The sequence below is a fragment of the Arachis hypogaea genome, chromosome 19, assembly GCF_003086295.3.
Source record: "Arachis hypogaea cultivar Tifrunner chromosome 19, arahy.Tifrunner.gnm2.J5K5, whole genome shotgun sequence".
Lineage (NCBI taxonomy): Eukaryota > Viridiplantae > Streptophyta > Magnoliopsida > Fabales > Fabaceae > Arachis > Arachis hypogaea.
Genome location: NC_092054.1, coordinates 102,129,868 through 102,150,470, shown reverse-complemented (window position 1 = coordinate 102,150,470; position 20,603 = coordinate 102,129,868). Strand labels below are relative to the sequence as shown.

At 37.8% G+C, this 20,603-nt stretch overlaps 1 non-coding gene across 1 annotated transcript; it reads right to left on the bottom strand.

Annotated features, from left to right (window-relative positions):
- Nucleotides 1-20,260: 20,260 nt before the first annotated feature.
- LOC112781613 (small nucleolar RNA R71) lies at nt 20,261-20,368 on the bottom strand. The gene has a single exon (XR_003192379.1). It is a non-coding gene; the product is annotated as a small nucleolar RNA R71 (small nucleolar RNA).
- Between the last annotated feature and the right edge of the window lie 235 nt (nt 20,369-20,603).

Here is a 20,603-nt window from a genome sequence, read left to right as displayed (position 1 = left end):
GCGCGAACGCGCAGATTGAAAATTAGCCAAACAACGCGCAAGCGTCAGCCACGCGTACGCGTGGGTGCTCTTGCGCCCCAGGCACAAATCTGGCACAACTCTGGCACAACTCTCGGGAAAATGGCTGGGCATTTGGTGTAGCGCACCGACGCGCCCGTGCACACCACGCGTGGATGGTGCTTTCTCGAAGAACGGCGCGTACGCGCCAAGTGCGCCTACGCGCGGGGGGTCATTCTGCTAAAAATTTTCTAAGTTAAAAGCTGCAGAATTTACAGATTCATCCCCCAATCTTCCGACGGACATAACTTTCTCATTTTAAATCGTTTTTCACCCGTTCTTCGAACGACATGGAGATCCCGGATCCAATTTCATTCTAAATAGATTTGGCAAAAATCAGAGATCCGTAGTCCAAGTTATATCCCGTCAAAGTATGCTAAAAAACCATGTTTTCATACAAAACCATAAAGTGCCATTTTCAAAACAAGCCACTTTCAACTCTTTTCAAAATCAATCAAAACATGCCAATTTCATCCCTTTTCTTTGAAATCAATCAAAATGTACCAAAATCAACATCAAGCCATCCTCAACTCACATATTGACATTTTACCAAATTTTCCAAAATCACCATCCAACCCTTTTAATACTTCTCAATCAAATGGCTAAAGGACAAATACAATATCATGTCATACATCCTCCCTCACCCCAATTTCCAATAATACCATTTCCAATCAACCATCATTATACATATTCAACATCATACTCACCATCAACATGGTATCACCCATCAATTCAACCTCAATCATCCATCAAGCATATATCACAACATGCATTTCTCATATATCACACAATCAAGCCATCAATATTCATAGTCACATATATGATCACATCATATATCTCAACCATTCAACAACATCAACAATTTAATGCCTATCTTAGGGCCTCTAGCCTAAGTATTTCCTACCACATTACATATTAGATACGGGAAACCGAAACCATACCTTAGCCGATTTCCCACGCTCAACTGGAGCACTTCCAAACCACTTGTCCACAAGCTCTCAAGGTATCAACACCTCTAAGAACAGATTTTATCACACAAAACCCTTTTCCAAGCTTTCCAAAATCACCAATCAAGCTCCAATATTCACATATACACAACCTAAGCCATAATCATCATATCCATACACAACATCTCAATACCCAAACATCATAGAACAAAAAATTACACTAGGGTTGAGAATCTTACCACACCCAAGGTCCAAGGAGACAAGATTAACCTTCTCCTTCAAGAGAGTTGGGTCCTATAACATCAAAGAATCCAAAATCTCAACATTTCACCCATGAAACTCGAAAACAAGGGCTGGAATTTCGAAGAGCAAAACGTGACTTACCTCAAGATTGATTGTATTGGTTTTGTAGAGCTCTCCACGGTGAATGCGTGGCCACAAACGGTGCGGCGATCGGAGCTCTAGATCAAAAGTTTTGGTGGTTTGAAGATCAAGTGAGAGATAGAAGTTTGAGAGAGTGTTCTTCCCCTCCCTTACTCCATTTCAGCGTGTTTGAGTGATAAGTGAGGAGAGAGAGTGCTGAAACCTAGGGTTTTGGTTTAGTTTAGTTGGGCCAAGGGCCCATTTTGGGTCCAATTAGACCGGTTTGGCCCGTTCGGTCCAATCTTGGTCCGATTTCTATAAATTTGGTACCGAAATTCTCGTCCCAATCTCCTCTATCATATTAAGCCATAAAAATAACATTTTTGGATTTTCTAGAAAAAATTCTCATTTATGGGTTAGTTAGCCATTAATTAACCGGGTCTTACAACGAAGCCTAGGGTAGCGAAGAAGAAAGTCTCCTGGGTTTCTTTCCGAGTTACTCAAGGAAAAAAGGGTTTTTCCATGTATGACGAGTCTTTTAGGGACTTTAAAAACTATTATTTCAAGGTCCGGGCTGTTGAGGGGGCTCGGCCCTTCTTTTTGGATGAAAATGATGAGCCTACCTTCCCTTTGTGCTGGCAGAAGAATGTAGTAGTAGCTAGGTACTCCTGGGAAAGTCTTGATGAGGTCGAGCAGGCCTTTGTGAATTTGTTAGAGGAAATTTAGGGAGAGCCTCCCCATCTTGGTAGGAAGATATTTTTAGGAGATCCTTCCCTTCTTCGGGATGAATTGGGTAGTCGCCGACTTTGTTTATAGCTTTTCTTTGTTTGTTTGTTTGCCAATCCATCTCCTTCTTAAGTTTTTTATTTTCTTAAAGATTTTCAAAATTTATTTTTGGTGTTCATCTTGATCTTCAAAGTGTTCTTGGTGTTCATCTTGACATTCAAAGTTTTCTTGTTTGTTTTCTTTGATTTGATCTAAAACTTCTAAGTTTGATATCATTTAATTGTTTTTCTCTTTCCTCATTAAATTCAAAAAATATCTTTTCTCTTTATTTTAATTGAATTTTTGAAATTTACAAAAAAAAAAAAAACAAAATTCAGATTTTTATTTTAAAATTTTTATCTTATCTTATCTTAGTTTTAAATTTCAAAATTCAAATCTTTTTCAAAAATTCATATCTTTTTCAATATCTTATCTTATCTTATTTCAAATTCAAAATTCAAATTTCAATTAAATTCCAAAATTCAAAATTCAAAATTCAAAATTTAAAATTTAAAATCTTAAAAATCAAACCTTTTCAAAATTTAAATCTTTTTCAAATCTTTATCTTATATTTTTCAAAATTTTTTAATTTAAAAACTTATCTTCTCTTACCTAACTTATCTTATCTTTTCTTTTATTTATTTTCTTACAAGTATCTTTAATTTTAAGACATATCTTTTTCAAAACTTCCTAACCACTTTCTCTCTTTCCATTTTTCGAAAATCCTCACCCACAATTTTTCAAATCTTTTTAATTAATTAATTAATTTAGTTTTTTTTATTTCTTTTATTTCTTTTCCTTTTCTTAATTTTTGAAACTTGCATCAATTTTTTTTATTTACTTTATTTTAATTTCTTTAATTTCAAAAAAAAAGGGAAAAAATTGGGGGAATAAAATTTTTATTTACAATCCACATCATCTCCCTTTCTCCATAATGGACGTAAGTGGAAATGAACAGTCCAGAAGGACTCTGGGGTCATATGCTAACCCCACTACTGCTTCATATGAGAGTAGTATCTGTATATACCCCACATCAGAGCCAGCAATTTTGAGCTAAACCCTCAGCTCATTATCATGGTGCAGCAAAATTGTCAATATTCTGGTCTTCCACAGGAAGAACCTACTGAGTTTCTGGCACAGTTCTTACAAATTACTGACACAGTACGTGATAAGGAAGTAGATTAAGATGTCTACAGATTATTACTGTTTCCATTTGCTGTAAAAGATCAAGCTAAGAGGTGGTTAAATAACCAACCCACAGCAAGCATAAGAACATGGAAACAGTTATCAGACAAATTCCTGAATCAATATTTCCCTCCAAAAAGGATGACACAGCTAAGGCTGGACATCCAAGGCTTTAAACAAGAGGATAATGAATCTCTTTATAATGCTTGGGAGAGGTACAAAGAGATGCTAAGGAAATGCCCCTCTGAAATGTTTTCAGAATGGGTGCAGTTAGACATTTTTTACTATGGGCTTACAGAAAAGGCCCAGATGTCTCTAGACCACTCAGCTGGTAGATCTATACATATGAGAAAGACAATTGAAGAGGCTCAAGAGCTCATTGATACAGTTGCCAGAAATCAGCACTGTATTCAAGTGGTAAGACCTCCATGAAGGAAGAGGCTGAGGTAATATCCACTGAACTTAGTCCTCCAGAACAAATTGCTGAACTTAATCAGCAACTATTTTTTATAACAAAACAGTTAGCATAATTTAAAGAGATGCTACAAGAAACCAAAGATGCTAACCAGAATATGGAAAAACACTTGAATCAGAAAAGACAGCAATTATCTAAACAGATAACAGAAGAATGCCAAGATGTTATTTAAGAAGTGGAAAGACATTGAATGTCTCAACTCAAAGCAGCAGGAAGCCAAGAAAGGAACATCTAACAGAGGATGACCAAACCACTGTCCAAAATCCCTCTGAGGACAGTAAGAGCCCAGAGAGAAATGATTCTGGCGTTCAAACGCCAAAAAAGGGTCAGAAATTGGCAATAAATGCCCAGTGGATGGCCAATTCTGGCATTCAAATGCCAGGAAAGGGTGGCAATCTAACGTTGAATGCCCAAAAAGTACCTAGTTCTGGCGTTCAAACGCCAATAAGGGATCAGACACCTGCAAGTGCTGATAACAACCCTCTTAAGCAGGCTTCTCCAACCACTTCTGTAGGAAATAAACCTGCAACAACTAAGGTTAAAGAATATAAAGCCAAGATGCCTTATCCTCAGAAACTCTGCCAAGCGGAACAGGATAAATAATTTGCCCACTTTGCAGACTATCTCAGGACTCTTGAAATAAAGATACTGTTTGCAGAGGCACTTGAGCAAATACCCTCTTATGCTAAGTTCATGAAAGAGATCTTAAGTCATAAGAAGGATTGGAGAGAAATTGAAAAAGTTTTCCTCACTGAAGAATGCAATGCAGTCATTCTGAAAAGCTTACCAGAGAAGCTTAAAGATCCCAGAAGCTTTATGATACCATGCACATTAGAGGATGCTTGTACCAAGACAGCTCTATATGATCTTGGGCAAGTATCAACCTGATACCTACATCTACTATCAGAAAGCTTGTTTTGACTGAAGAAGTCAAACCAACCCGAATATGTCTCCAACTTGCTGATGGCTCCATTAAAATTCCATCAGGCGTAATTGAGGACATGATTGTCAAGGTTAGGCCATTTGCCTTTCCCACTAACTTTGTAGTGCTGGAAATGGAGGAGCACAAGAGTGCAACTCTCATTCTAGGAAGACCTTTCCTAGCAACTGGACGAACCCTCATTGACGTTAAAAAAAGGGAGATAACCCTGAGAGTCATTGAGGATGAGTTTAAGTTGAATGCTGTCAAAGCTATGCAGCATCCAGACATATCAAAAGACTGCATGAGCACTGATATTATTGACTCCCTGGTGGAATAGGTCAATATGACTGAGAGTCTTAAATTAGAGCTAGAGGACATTTTTAAAGATGTTCAGCCTAATTTGGAGGAACCAGAAAAAACAGAAGAACCTCTGAAAACTCCCCAGGAAGAGGAGAAACCTCCTAAACCCGAGCTCAAACCACTACCACCATCCCTGAAATATGCATTTCTGGGAGAAGATGATACTTTTCTGGTAATCATAAGCTCTGCTTTAGAGCCACAGGAAGAGAAAGCACTAATTCAGGTGCTAAGGACACACAAGACTACTCTTGGGAGGTCCATAAGTGATCTTAAGGGCATTAGTCCAGCCAAATGCATGCACAAGATCATATTAGAGGATGATGCTAAGCCAGTGGTTCAACCACAGAGGCGGTTGAATCCATCCATGAAGGAGGTGGTGCAGAAAGAGGTCACTAAGCTACTAGAGGCTGGGATTATTTATCCTATTTCTGATAGCCCCTGGGTGAGCCCTGTCCAAGTTGTCCCCAAGAAGGGAGGCATGGAAGTGGTTCATAATGAAAAGAATGAACTGGTTCCTACAAGAATAGTTACAGGGTAGTGTATGTGTATTGACTACAGAAGGCTCAATACAGCCACCAGGAAGGATCATTTTCCTTTATCATTCATAGACTAGATGCTAGAGAGACTAGCAGGTCATGAATACTACTGCTTTTTGGATGGTTGTTCAGGTTACAACCAAATTGCAGTAGATCCTCAGGACCAAGAGAAAACAGCATTCACATGTCCATCTGGAGTATTTGCCTACAGAAGGATGCTATTTGGTCTGTGCAATGCACCTGCAACCTTTCAGAGGTGCATGCTCTCCATCTTCTCTGATATGCTAGAGAAGTTTCTGGAAGTCTTCATGGATGGCTTCTCAGTATTTGGAGACTCATTCAGCTCCTGTCTTGACCATCTAGAACTTATTCTGAAAAGGTGCCAAGAGATTAACCTGGTTTTAAACTGGGAGAAATGTCACTTTATGGTGACTGAAGGAATTGTCCTTGGACACAAAATTTCGAATAAGGGAATAGAGGTGGATCAAGCTAAGGTAGAGGTAATTGAAAAATTACCACCACCTGCCAATGTTAAGGCAATCAGAAGTTTTCTGTGGCATGCAGGATTCTATAGGAGGTTTATAAATGATTTTTCAAAAATTACAAAACCTCTGAGCAATCTACTAGCTGCTGATACACCATTTGTCTTTGACACAGAGTGTCTGCAGGCGTTTGAGACTCTGAAAGCTAAGATGGTCACAGCACCAGTCATTTATGCACCAGACTGGACATTACCATTTGAACTAATGTGTGATGCCAATGACCATGCCATTGGTGCAGTATTGGGACAGAGGCATCATAAGCTTCTGCATATCATTTATTATGCTAGCAGTGTTTTAAATGACGCGCAGAGGAATTACACAACCACAGAAAATGAGTTGCTTGCAGTGGTTTATGCCATCGACAAGTTCAGATCTTATTTAGTAGGATCAAAAGTGATTGTGTACACTAACCATGCTGCTCTAAAATATCTCCTCACAAAGCAAGATTCAAAACCTAGACTCATAGGATGGGTGTTGCTTCTGCAAGAGTTTGATATAGAAATAAGAGACAGAAAAGGGACAGAGAACCAAGTAGCTGATCACTTGTCCTGGATAGAACCAGTAGCAGGAGCGTCCCTCCATCCTACTGAGATCTCTGAAACCTTTCTGGATGATTAAATCTTTGCCATTCAGGAAGTATCGTAGTTTGCAGACATTGCAAACTATAAAGCTGTGGGATTCATACCCATAGAGTACAGTAAGCAGCAAACGAAAAAATTGGTTCCTAATGCAAAGTATTACCTGTGGGATGAACCATATCTCTTTAAGAGATGTGCAAACGGAATAATTCGTAGATGTGTGCCTAGATAAGAGGCACAGAAGATCCTATGGCATTGCCATGGATCATAATATGGAGGATATTTTGGAGGTGAGCAAACAACCACAAAGGTCCTCCAATGTGGCTTCTACTGGTCTACTCTCTATAGAGACTCCGAGAGTTTGTACGTAACTGTGACAATTGCCAGAGAGCTGGTAATCTGCCTCACAGTTATGCCATGCCTCAGCAAGGAATCTTAGAGATTGAGTTGTTTGATGTATGGGGGATTGACTTCATGGGGCCTTTCCCACCATCATATTCAAACACTTATATTCTGGTGGCAGTAGACTATATATCTAAATGGGTAGAGGAAATTGCAACACCCATTAATGATACTAAGACAGTGATGAAGTTCCTCCAGAAACATATTTTCAGCAGGTTTGGTGTCCCTAGGGTACTGATCAGTGATGTAGGCACTCATTTCTGTAACAAACAGCTTGACTTTGCTCTGGTCCGATACGGAATTAACCACAAAGTGGCGACTCCATATCATCCATAGACAAATGGGCAGGCTGAAGTCTCAAATAGAGAACTGAAACGAATCTTGGAACGGACTGTAAGTACCCACAGAAGAGATTGGGCAAGAAGTCTAGATGACGCTCTGTGGGCATACAGAACCGCATTCAAGACTCCTATAGGGACTTCTCCATACCAGCTTGTGTATGGAAAAGCCTGTCATCTGCCAGTGGAACAGGAACACAAGGCCTATTGGGCAACCAGGTTCCTAAACCTTAATACTAAGGTAGTTGGAGAGAAAAGATTACTCCAGTTGAATGAGTTGGAGGAGTTCAGACTCAATGCTTTCGAAGATGCTAAAATTTACAAGAAAAAAGCAAAAAGATGGCATGACAGAAAGCTGTCATCTAGAGTCTTTGAGCTAGGACAGAAGGTTTTGTTGTTTGACTCTAGGATCAGATTGTTCCCTGGGAAATTGAAATCCCGGTGGAAGGGACCATATGTGATTACAAGTGTGTCACCATATGGATATGTAGAGTTTCAGGATACTGACTCTGACAAAAAGTTCATTGTTAATGGACAGAGAGTCAAGAATTATCTTGAAGGCAATGTTGACAAAGAATTCTCAAGACCGAGACTAGATTAAAGCTTAGCACTGTCAAGCTATTGACATTAAAGAAGCGCTTATTGGGAGGCAACCCAATCTTATTTATCTATGTTAATTACTTTTTCATTTCATTTTCCATTGTTAGTTTATGTTTTCTTTAGGTTGATGATCATGTGAAGTCACAAAAACAGGTACAGAATTAAAGCGGAATCAAAAACAGCATAAAAAACAGCACACTATGGAGGACAGGCTTACTGGCGTTTAAACGCCAGTAAGGATAGCAAAATGGGCGTTTGACGCCCATGCAGGCAGCATTCTGGGCGTTCAGAAAAATGCCCAGTAAAGAAGGATTCCTGGCGTTTAACACCAGCTAGGGTATCTGGCTGGGCGTTAAACGCCCAAAGAGGCAGTCAAGTGGGCGTTAAACGCCAGAATGGATAGCATTCTGGGCGTTTCAGGATGACACAAGGGAGGTAATTTTGTTTCCAATTCGATTTTTTTTCAATTTTTCATATTTTAATTCATAATTTTTTTGCATTAAACATATTTTAAATGTTCATCTTTCAATATCTATTTCCAAAAAAATTAATAATCTTTCCAATTCTTTTTAATTATTTTTCAATTCTTTTCAAATCCTTCCAAAACGTTTTCAAAACTTACATATCTTTTCAAATTCTTTTAAACTCTTTTTAATTTCTCTTGTATATAGTAATAAGTTTTCAAAGTTAATTGCATCATTCTTCTTCTACTCCCTTCTATCTTATTTTGCTCGAGGACGAGCAAACCTTTTAAGTTTAGTGTGGAAAAAAACTCTGCTTTTTGTTTTCCAAAACCACTAATGGCACCTAAGGCCAGAAAAACCTCCATTAACGCCAAAAGGAGCAACAAAGGCAATGAAGAGATATTGAGAAGCTCAAGCACTCCATAGGATCCTCAAGAGGAAGAACTAGCCGCCATCACTAAGGTGGACCCGTTCTTTAATCTCCTTGTTCTTATTTTTCTATTTTTTTTTTTGTTTTTATGCTTTATGTTTTGTCTATGTTTTTGTCTTCATTACATGATCATTAGTGTTTAGTGTCTATGTCTTAAAGATATGAATGTTCCATGAATCTTTCACCTTTCTTAAATGAAAAATGTTTTCTGAAAAAGAAAAAGAAGTACATGAATTTCGAATTCTATCTTGAAAATAGTTTAATTATTTTGATGTGGTGGCAATACTTTTTGTTTTCTGAATGAATGCTTGAACAATGCATAATTTTGATAGTGAAATTTATGAATGTTAAAATTATTGGCTCTTGAAAGAATAATGAAAAAAGAGAAATGTTATTAATAATTTGAAAAATCATAAAAATTGATTCTTGAAGCAAGAAAAAGCAGTGAAAAACAAAACTTGCAAAAAAAATGGCAAAAAATAAAGAAAAAGAAAGAAAAAGAAAAAGCAAGTAGAAAAAGCCAGTAACCCTTTAAACTAAAAGGCAAGGGTAAAAAGGATCCAAGGCTTTCAGCATTAATGGATAGGAGGGCTCAAAGGAATAAAATCCTAGCCTAAGCGGCTAAATCAAGCTGTCCCTAACCATATGCTTGTGGCGTGAAGGTGTCAAGTGAAAAGCTTGAGACTGAGCGGTTAAAGTCATGGTCCAAAGCAAAAAAAGTGTGCTTAAGAACTCTGGGCACCTCTAACTGGGGACTCTAGCAAAGCTGAGTCACAATCTGAAAAGGTTCACCCAGTTATGTGTCTGTGGCATTTATGTATTTGGTGGTAATACCGGAAAACAAAATGCTTAGGGTCATGGCCAAGACTCATAAAGTAGCTGTGTTCAAGAATCAACATACTGAACTAGGAGAATCAATAACACTATCTGAATTCTGAGTTCTTATGGATGCCAATCATTCTGAACTTCAAAGGATAAAGTGAGATGCCAAAACTGTTCAGAAGCAAAAAGCTACTAGTCCCGTTGATCTAATTGAAACAAATCTTCATTAATATTTTTTTGAAATTTATTGTATATTCTCTTCTTTTTATCCTATTTTGTTTTTAGTTGCTTGGGGACAAGCAACAATTTAATTTTGGTGTTGTGATGAGCGGATAATTTATACACTTTTTGGCATTGTTTTTAGGTAGTTTTTAGTATGTTTTAGTTACTTTTTATTATATTTTTATTAGTTTTTATGCAAAAATCACATTTCTGGACTTTACTGTGAGTTTGTGTATTTTTCTGTAATTTTAGGTATTTTCTGGCTGAAATTGAGGGACCTGAGCAAAAATCTGATTCAGAGGTTGAGAAAAGACTGCAGATGCTGTTGGATTCTGACCCTCCTGCACTCGAAATGGATTTTCTGGAGCTACAGAAGCCCAATTGGTGCGCTCTCAATTGTGTTGGAAATTAAACATCTTGGGATTTCCAGCAATATATAATAGTCCATACTTTTCCTGAGATTTGATTGCCCAAACTGGCGTAAAACACCAGAACTGACACACTTCTTGGCGTTAAACACCCATTTTGGCACCCAGGGTGGCGTTTAACTCCAATTTGAGGCATATGCACGTGAAAGCTTCAATGCTCAGCCTAAGCACACACCAAGTGGGCCCCGGAAGTGGATTTTTGCACTATCTGCACTTAGTTACTGATAAACCCCAATTTTGTGGTTTATCTTGTGCTTAATTTGGGTGGTTTTATCAACTTTTCCCACATTTATTCAATGAAATAGCATGGTTTTGCAATTCTCCCTTGATTTGTGCTTAAATGTGAAAACATGCTTTTTAGGCCCTAAAATTGATGATTTTAATTCACTTTAATTCCATTTGATGCCTTGATATCTTTGTTGAGTAATTTCATGTTCACAAGGCAAGTATCGGATGGAAAAAATGAGGAGAAAAGCATGTAAAGTGGGAGAACTCATGAAGAAATGAAGGAACCGTAAAGCTGTCAAGCCTGACCTCTTCGCACTCAAACAACCATAACTTGAGCTACAGAGGTTCAAATGAGGCGGTTCTAGTTGCGTTGGAAAGCTAACATCTAGGGCTTCGAAATGATATAAATTTTGTTACTTCGCGTTCAGGGGCGCGCATGCGCACTTTGCGCGCGCGCGCCGATGCTGTCCATGGCCCACTTTTATGAAATCGCCCCCAGCGATTTTGCAGCTCATTTTGGGTCCAATCCAACCCATTTCTGATGCTATTGAACCCAAGGATTGAAGGGGGAATGAAGCAAGTAGTCATAGTTTAGTTTTCATCATGTTTTAGGTTAGAATTCAAGAGAGAGAGGCTCTCTCTTTTCTCTAGAATTTAGGGTAGTTTTAGTTAATTCTTCTTGGATCCAAGTTTTAATTCTTATTTTGATTTAGTTTCTCCTTTTAATTTCTTGTTTCTACTACTCTATTCTTCTTAGTTCTCTTGTCAATTTTACTTTTCTATCTCTTTTATGTTTATGAATGCTCATGTTGGATTTCCATTTTCTTTAATGCAATTTATGCTTGATGTTCTTTTAATTGTTGATTTGAGTTGTGAATTTACTTTTCTTGCTATTGATAGTTATGGGTTTCCTTTAATTCTTGCATTTGATGATGTTTACTTTTCTTGCACACTAAGTGTTTGTTAAAATGTTTCCTCTAGTTTTTGAGTAGTTTTCTTTGCTCTTGGCCTAGGCTAATGGAATTGAGTGACCTTGAGTCATTGGGTCTCAATGAATTGGTAATTTGAGAACCCTTGGTGATCAATTTGATACTCATTGACACCAACCCACTACTAATCTAATTAGTAGGTAGGTTGAGACTTATGGGTTGATGTGATCAAAGCCATTTGACGTACTTCAAGCCTAGGAGTAGACATGACGTACTTAAGGTTTTGGAAGTAGACTTAATGAGCTTGGCCTCTCATAATTATCAATATATGGTTTGTAGACAAGGATGGTGATCTCAATTACCTATGTCTAGCCAAGAGTTCTTTCATTTCTTTTATAAGTTCTTGTTATTTTACTTTCTTGTCATTTATATTTTCTTGTCAAATATCAAATCAACCCCCCCTTTGCATTTTCATAGCCAATAATTAAACACTTCATTGCAACTCTTTGTGAGACGACCCGGAGTCCAAAATACTCCGGTTAATTCTTATTTTGGGTTTGTTAATTGTGACAACCAAAATTTTTGTATGAAAGGATTATTGATTGGTTTGGAAACTATACTTTACAACGAGAATTCATTTGTGAAATTCTAAACCGTCAAGAGTCCGTTCATCAGTTACTCATTTTTTGTAAACCTAAGTTACTAGTTTAGTATAAAAACTACTTTTAGAGATTCATTTTTGTAACTGATGACATTTTACATCTCATATTGTATTTTCTACGGCATGAGTCTCTAAACCCCATAGGTGGGGGTGAGGAGCTCTGCTGTGTCTCAATGGATTAATGCAATTACTATTGTTTTCTACTCAATCATGCTTGATTTTGTTCTAAGATACTCATTCGTACTTCAATATAGAGAATATGATGATCCGTGACACTCATCATCATTCTCAAATTTATGAAAGCATGCCTGACAACTACTCCCGTTCTACCTGAGCTCAACGTAGTCATTGGGTGACAACTTGAGTGCGTATCTCTTGGGTCTCTAATCCACGGACCGAGTCCGTGAGATTATAACCTTTGTGGTAGAGGCTAGAACCAATTGGCAGCATTCCTGAGATCCGGAAAGTCTAAACCTTGTATGTGGTATTCCGAGTAGGATCTGGAACGGGATGACTGTGACGAGCTTCAAACTCACGAATGTTGGGCACAGTGACAGTGTGCAAAAGGATAGAGAGATCCTATTCTGACATAAGTGAAAACTGACAGATGATTAGCTGTGCGGTGGCTGTACCTGGTATTTTTCATCCGAGACAAGAGATCTGACAGTGCAGAAACCGTGCCTGGTATTTTTCATCCGAGAGGACGGATGGTAGCCATTGACAACGGTGACCCACCAACATACAGCTTGCCATTGAAGGGAGCCATGCATGTTTGGAGAAGAAGACAGTAGGAAAGCAAATACTTAGACGACAGAGCTTCTCCAGAACCTCAAGCTGTTCCTTATTACTGAATCACAAGTACCATTCATTTCGTGTTATTTACTTTTCATAAACAAAATCATTTTTTTCATTAATCTCCTGACTAAGATTTACAAGATAAACATAGCTTGCTTCAAGCTGGCAATCTCCGTGGGATCGACCCTTACTCACGTAAGGTTTTACCTGATAGTTGTGCGGATATGTGAAAAGTGTGATCACAATTTCGTACACCAGGCATCATAGGATTTGTAGTTATAGGGATCAAGAGAAGAATTATGAGTTAGTGTCACCAGACCCTGAGGAGAGGGTTAGTTTTCCCTCTTTGACCCAAGGGGAACATCCCTTTTTCTATGCTTATGACTATTTCTTTAGTCAATTGAATATTACCATTTCATTCATCCCTTTTGAGACCGAGTTGTTGTGGTCTTGAAATGTAGATCCTTCCCAGCTCCACCCGAACTCTTGGGGCTTCATAAAAATCTTCCAATTGTTGTGTCAAGAACTGGATATCCAACCTATTCAAAGTCTCTTCCTTTATCTTTTCGTGTTGACGAAGCCTAGGGTAGCGAAGAAGAAAGCCTCTTGGGTTTCTTTCCGAGCTACTAAAGAAAAAAAGGTTTTCTCCATGTATGACGAGTCTTTTAGGGACTTTAAAAACTATTATTTCAAGGTTCGGGCTGTTGAGGGGGCTCGGCCCTTCTTTTCGGATGAAAATGATGAGCCTACCTTCCATTTGTGCTGGCAGAAGAATGTAGTAGTAGCTAGGTACTCCTGGGAAAGTCTTGATGAGGTCGAACAGGTCTTTATGAATGTGTTAGAGGAAATTTAGGGAGAGCCTCCCCATCTTGATAGGAAGAAGTTTTTAGGAGATCTTTCCCTTCTTCGGGCTGAATTGGGTAGTCGCCGACTTCGTTTATAGCTTTTCTTTGCTTGTTTGTTTGCCAATTCATCTCCTTCTTAATTGAAACTTGATTTTGCTTATTTTCCTATTTCAGAAATAGTGAAGTCTGCAGATTCCAGGAAGGCCTATCACCGGGCTAAGAAGGCGACCGCCGCTCATATCATCTCGACTAAGGCTTCTGGAGTGGGATCTACTCAAGTTCCTCCAAGGAGGCCGACCTTGGACACCTCTGGACCAAGGAAGATCATCTCGACTCCTCAGGTTCTTATTGTTACTTCTGATCCTCTCCATTCAGCCTCTGGTGCTGGCCCTTCTCCTTCAGCTGGTCCTCCTCCTAAAAAATAGAAAATTGTGGATCCTTATGACTTGGATGCCCCTGACTTTGATGCCGTGGGGTTTGTTGATAATCAAATTGCTCCTTATGGTCGATTTCCCATGGATGATATATCCATTCTCCATCACTTGAATTTTATCACCAGTAACAGTATCCTAATGGCCCATATGGGAGCGGCATTGTTTCGTACTGTCCAGGGTTCCCCAGTTCATGCAACTAAGGCTTTCCTGGAGGATGCTAAGTTGGAATTTGATAGAGTCAAGGGCTTGAAGGACAAGCTGGATGCCAGGGTGATTAAGCTGGAGTTGGACTTGGAGAAGGAGAAGACGCAGGCTATCAGAGCTGAGGCAGCTACAAATTTGGCGGAGGAGATGGCGAAAAAGCACAAGGAGAGTTATACCTGCACTTATGCCGAGGTGTTGGAGCTGAGGGGGAGGCTTGAAACTGCCCATATAGATTATGCCAACCTCCAGAGTCATCTGGTAGATAATGTGATGGGTGCTTATGACAACTTGAGGGCCCAGGTCCGAGTTCTTGCTCCTGAACTCGACCTGACTCTCTTTACCTTAGATAATGTAGTGGAGGATGGCAGAATTGTGCTTGCTCCGGATGATGAAGATGATGGGCCTCCTCCTGCTCTGCCATCTAAGGCTTCTACAGCCACAACTTCTTCAAATCCTTCTGCTGAAGTCGACCATTCTCAACCTGATCTGGATTGTGAAATTCTTAATCGTGAGGACGGGACCATGGACGCCACCCCTGTGAATATCATTCCTCCTTCTTCAGCCACTGACGCTACTACTGGGGAAATTTTGAACCCCTTATGACTTTGTTATTTTATCTGTACAGCCCGATTTATGGGCTTTTGAACTCTGTTTTTTTGTATCTTTGTTTATGGTTTAGTTCCCTTGACTTTTAGTTGCTTCTATGCAACTTATTGACGATCGGTTTTTCTATCGGTAAAGAAATGTAAAAGTATGTATTCGCGTTGTAAGTATAGCTTTCAAACCAACAGAAAATCCTTTCGTACAAACGTTTTGGTTGTCACAAGTAATAAACCCCTAAATAAATTGATAACCGAAGTATTTAAACCTCGGGTCATCTTCTCAAGGAACTGCAGGGAGGTGTGTTCTTATTATTGGTTATGAGTTTTGTAAATTGGGGGTTTTAAAGGTAAGGAACAAGTAATTTAAATGACAAATAAAATAAATAAATAACTGTAAAATAAACTCTTGGTAAGGTATGAAAATTCGGAAGTCCTATCCTAGTTACTCCTATGAGAATGGAAGTTAATCCCACTTAGTTAACCCTTATGAAAGCAAGGGAAAGTCAAGTGAACTAATTAGTTAGATTCCCAAGTCCTAGCCAACTCCTAAGGAAAGACTAGAGTTAATGGAATACCAGTCAATTTAGCCGACATAACAACCAATCACGGATAGTTGATAACTCAAGAGCTTCCAGTTAATCAATTAAAGCCAATAATATGAAAAGCTAAATAAGAATCTTAGATCTGAAATATCTCAATTGCATTAATAAGAGAAAATCAATCTAAACATAAAGAGTTCATAAATCAATCTGGCAACATAAGTAATTGAATGAGAGCATTAAAGCATCTGAATGTAAAAGAGAAATATAAAGTAAAAGGAATATTGAACCTGATGAAGAGTTGAAATTCTAAATCCTTAAGAGGAATCCTAATCCTAAAACCTAAGAGAGAGGAGAGAACCTTTCTCTCTAAAAACTACATCTAAACTATGAAAAGTGAATAATTGAAGACATGATCATGAATGGATGCATTCCCCCACTTTATAACCTCTAATCTGTGCCTTCTGGACTTGGATCTGGCCAAAAAGGGTTTCAGAAATCGCTGGGAGCGTTTTCTGTAATTTCTGGTGCGTGGCGTCTATTACGCGTCCGCGTGGGTCACGCGGTCACGTCATCTGGAGTTTTCCTTGTCACGCGTTCGCTTCAGTCACGCATACGCGTCATCTGTGTTCTGCTCATGGCACGCGTCCGCGTCAGTCACGCGTTCGCGTCGCTGCCTTTTAGCGCTGGGAATGCGACCGCGTCGTCCATGCATTCGCGTCGCTGCCAGTTTCTTCAAAAACTCCATTTTGTGCTTTTCTTCCATATTTGTATGTTTCTTTTCCATTCTTTAAGTCATTCCTACCTTAGAAGATGATGAGCGGATAATTTATACGCTTTTTGGCATTGTTTTTACGTAGTTTTCAATATAATTTAGTTAGTTTTTAGTATATTTTTATTAGTTTTTAAATAAAAATCACATTTATGGACTTTACTATGAGTTTGTGTGTTTTTCTATGATTTCAGGTATTTTCTGGCTGAAATTGAGGGACTTGAGTAAAAATCAGATTCAGAGGTTGAAGAAGGACTGCAGATGTTGCTGGATTCTGACCTCCCTGCACTCAAAGTGGATTTTCTGGAGTTACAAAACTTCAAATGGCATGCTTTCAATTGCGTTGGAAATTAGACATCCAGGGCTTTCCAGCAATATATAATAGTCCATACTTTTCCCAAGTTTAGATGACGCAAACTGGCGTTCAACGCCAGTTCCATGCTGCATTCTGGAGTTAAACGCCAGAAATAGGTTGCAAAGTGGAGTTAAACGCCAGAAACAGGTTACAAACTGGCGTTCAACTCCAAGAGAAGCCTCTACATGTGTAAAGCTCAATGCTCAGCCCAAGCACACACCAAGTGGGCCCCGAAAGTGGATTTCTGCATCATTTACTCATTTTCGTAAACCCTAGTAACTAGTTTAGCATAAATAGGACTTTTTACTATTGTATTTACATCTTCGGATCAGATCTTTGATCAGTTTTATGCTATCTTAGACCTTTATGGGGGCTGGCCATTCGGCCATGCCTGGACCTTCATTACTTATGTATTTTCAACGGTAGAGTTTCTACACACCATAGATTAAGGTGTGGAGCTCTGCTGTTCCTCATGAATTAATGCAAAGTACTGTTGTTTTTCTATTCAATTCAAGCTTATTTCTATTCTAAGATATCCATTCGCACCCAAGAACATGATGAATGTGATGATTATGTGACGCTCATCATCATTCTCACTTATGAACGCGTGCCTGACAAACACTTCTGTTCTACATGCAAACAAGCTAGAATGAATATCTCTTAGATATCTAATACAGAAGACCGAGTCCAAGATATTAGAATCTTCGTGGTATAAGTTAGAACCCATGGACGGCCATTCCTGAGATCCGAAAAGTCTAAACCTTGTCTGTGGTATTCCGAGTAGGATCTGGGAAGGATGGCTGTGACAAGCTTCAAACTTGCGAGTGCTGGGCGTAATGACAGACGCAAAAGGATAGTAAATCCTATTCCAGCATGATCGAGAACCGACAGATGATTAGCCATGCAGTCACAGCGCATTGGACCATTTTCACAGAGAGGATGGGATGTAGCCATTGACAACGGTGATGCCCTACATAAAGCTTGCCATGGAAAGGAGTAGGAATGATTGGATGAAGACAGCAGGAAAGCAGAGGTTCAGGAGGAACAAAAGCATCTCTATACGCTTATCTGAAATTCTCATCAATAAATTACATAAGTATCTCTATCCCAGTTTATATTTTATTTATGTTTTTATTATCAATTCACCATACCCATTTGAATCCGCCTGACTGAGATTTACAAGGTGACCATAGCTTGCTTCAGGCCGACAATCTCCGTGGGATCGACCCTTACTGACGTAAGGTTTATTACTTGGACGACCCAGTGCACTTGCTGGTTAGTTGTGTGAAGTTGTGATAAAAAGTTGAGATTACAATTGTGCGTACCAAGTTGTTGGCGCCATTGATAATCACAATTTCGTGCACCAAGTTTTTGGTGCCGTTGCCGGGGATTGTTCGAGTTTGGACAATGGACGGTTCATCTTGTTGCTCAGATTAGGTAATTTTTTTTTAATTTTAAGCTTTTTGTTTTCTTATTTTCGAAAATAATACAAAAAAAATTTCTTCTTTTTCGTTTCTCCCAAAATATTTTTCAAAAAAAAAAAACAAAAAAAAATCTTATAAAATCATAAAAACCAAAAATTTTATGTTTCTTGTTTGAGTCTAGTGTCAATTTTTAAGTTTGATGTCAATTGCATCTTTTTAATTTTTCTTTAAATTTTAAAAAATTCATGCATGTGTTCTTCATGATCTTCAAGTTTTTCTTGGTAAGTCTTCTTTTTTGATCTTTGAAATTTCTTGTTGTGTGTCTTTTCTTGTTTTTCATATGCATTTTCAATTTGTTAGTGTCTATACATGAAAAATTTTTAATTTTGGTGTCTTGCATGTTTTTCTTTTCTTCAAATTTTCAAAAATAAGTTCTTGGTGTTCATCTTGACATTCAAAGTGTTCTTGGTGTTCATCTTGACATTCATAGTGTTCTTGCATGCATTGTGTGTTTTGAATCATAATTTTCATGTTTGGAGTCTTTTTGTTGTTTTTCTCTTTCTTCATTAAAAATTCAAAAATAAAAAAAATATCTTTCCCTTATTTCACTCATAATTTTCGAACATTTGATTTGATCTAGTCAAAAGTTTTAAAAATTTAGTTGTTTCTTATGAGTCAAATCAAATTTTCAATTTAAAAATTCTATCTTTTCCAAATCTTTTTCAAAAATCAAATCTTTTTCACTTTTTCTTTCATAATTTTCGAAAATTTCAAATTGATTTTCAAAAATATTTTTCTTATTTTTATTTCATATTTTAAAAATTAATGCTAACAATTAATGTGATTGATTCAAAAATTTTAAAGTTTGTTACTTGCCTCTTAAGAAAGGTTCAATCTTTAAATTTTAAATCATATCTTTTTGTTTCTTATTAGTCAAGTAATCAACTTTAATTTTCAAAATCAAATCTTTTTAAATTTCTTTTTCAAATCTTTTTCAAAATAAGTATCAATCACATCTTTTTCAAAATCAATTTCAAAGTCTTTTCTAACTTCTTATCTTTTCAAAAATTGATTTTCAAATATTTTTCAATTAACTACTTGACTTTTTGTTTGATTTTAAAAGTTTACTATTTCAATCATATCTTTTTCAAAACTACCTAACTAATTCTACCTCTAATTTTCGAAAATCACCTTCCCTCTTTTTCAAATTTTCTTTTTAATTAACTAATTGTTTTAATTTCAATTTAATTTGATTTCAATTTTCGAAATTTAACTTTAAATTTTATTTTTATTGATTTTCGAAATTCCCTCTCTCTCATCTCCTTCTATTTATTTATTCATCTACTAACACTTCTCTTCCACCCAAACATTCGAACCCCATCTTCCTCTCTGTGTTCGAGTTTTTCCTCTTCTCCTTCTTACATTCTTCTCTTCTTATACTTGCATAAGGAATCTCTATACTGTGACATAGAGGATTCCATATTTTTTGTTCTCTTCTTTTTCATATGAGCAGGAACAAGGATAAGAACATTCTTGTTGAAGCTTATCCAGAACCTGAAAGGACTCTGAAGAGGAAGCTAAGGGAAGCTAAAGCCTAACTCTCTGGAGAAAATCTGACAGAAATTTTTGAAAAAGAAGGAGACATGGCCAATAATAATAATAATGCAAGGAAGATGCTTGGTGACTTTACTGCACCAAATTCCAATTTACATGGAAGAAGCATCTCAATTCCTGCCATTGGAGCAAATAACTTTGAGCTTAAACCTCAATTAGTTTCTCTGATGCAACAGAACTGCAAGTTCCATGGACTTCCATCAGAAGATCCTTTTCAGTTCTTAACTGAATTCTTGCAGATCTGTGATATTCTTAAGACCAATGGGGTTGATCCCGAGGTCTACAGGCTTATGCTTTTCCCGTTTGCTGTAAGAGACAGAGCTAGAGTATGGTTGGACTCTCAACCTAAAGATAGCCTGAACTCTTGGGATAAGCAGGTCACAACTTTCTTAGCCAAGTTCTTTCCTCCTTAAAAGCTTAGTAAGCTTAGAGTGGATGTTCAAACCTTCAGACAAAAGGAAGGTGAATCCCTCTATGAAGCTTGGGAGAGATATAAGGAATTGACCAAAAAGTGTCCTTCTGACATGCTTTCAGAATGGACCATCCTGGATATATTCTATGATGGTCTGTCTGAATTATCAAAGATGTCATTGGACCATCATTCTGCAGGTGGATCCATTCACCTAAAGAAAATGCCTGCAGAAGCTCAAGAACTCATTGACATGGTTGCAAATAACCATTTCATGTACACTTCTAAAAGGAATCCTGTGAGTAATGGGACGCCTATGAGGAAGGGAGTTCTTGAAATTGTTGCTCTGAATTCCA